The sequence below is a fragment of the Dipodomys spectabilis genome, unplaced genomic scaffold, assembly GCF_019054845.1.
Source record: "Dipodomys spectabilis isolate Male_0828 unplaced genomic scaffold, ASM1905484v1 ptg000254l, whole genome shotgun sequence".
NCBI classification, from domain to species: domain Eukaryota; kingdom Metazoa; phylum Chordata; class Mammalia; order Rodentia; family Heteromyidae; genus Dipodomys; species Dipodomys spectabilis.
The window spans coordinates 1,313,735-1,314,689 of record NW_024870931.1 but is presented as its reverse complement, the minus strand read 5'-3'; positions in this window follow the sequence as shown (position 1 = coordinate 1,314,689).

Sequence of the window (955 nt, the reverse complement as noted above, 5' to 3'; positions counted from 1 at the left end):
TCACAAACATAACCATACTAAAGCTACCAGCACAACTATGTTTATTGCAGCATTATTTACCATAGCTAAGATATGGAACCAACCCAGATGCCCCTTAGTAGATGAATGGATCAAGAAAATGTGGTATATATACACAATGGAATTCTATGCCTCCATCAGAAAGAATGACATTGCCCCATGTGTTAGGAAATGGAAAGACTTGGAAAAAATTATATTAAGTGAAGTAAGCCAGGCCCAAAGAAATATAGGTCCCATGGTTTCCCTTATTTGCAATAACTAGTATATTTGTGAGACAAGCAGAAACGGTCAGATAAGTTGAAATTAGGTGAAATGAACCCAAAGATAAGAACTCAAATGGTGTTTTTTCTCTTGCTATTGTTTCTAGCATATTTCTAAGATGATTTCTTTGTTGCTTTGTATGTCCCTCCCCCATGGTATAACCCCTGTTTTCACTGTATTTGATGTTGGTATAATTTGTGGAGGAGAAGGGAAAAACAAATTCTCTAAATAGGGATACAGGTGGACCCATTGCAACAATCAGATGCACAACACGTTATGTCGGAAAACGAACTTTACAACTTTGACACATGGGTTGGTTTGGGGGAGGGGAGTTGGGAAGGGATGGTAAGGGGAAACAAAGGAGGGGGCAACAATGCTTGATAAGAAATGTAATCATTACCTTGCTCATGTAATTGTAACCCCTCTGTACGTATTTTCACAATAAAAAATATCATGAAATTTAAAGTAAAAATCCATGTCAATTTTTTGGGTTTTTTTGGTCATGCGGCTTGAATTTTGGGACTGGGCACTGTCTCTCAGCTCTTCAGCTCATTGATACCTCTGTACCACTTGAGCCACAGTGCTGTTTCTACTTTTCAAGTGGGTTATTGGAGATAAGAGTCTCACAGACTTTTCTGCCCAGGCTGGCTTTGAACCACTATCCTCATTCTGAGAC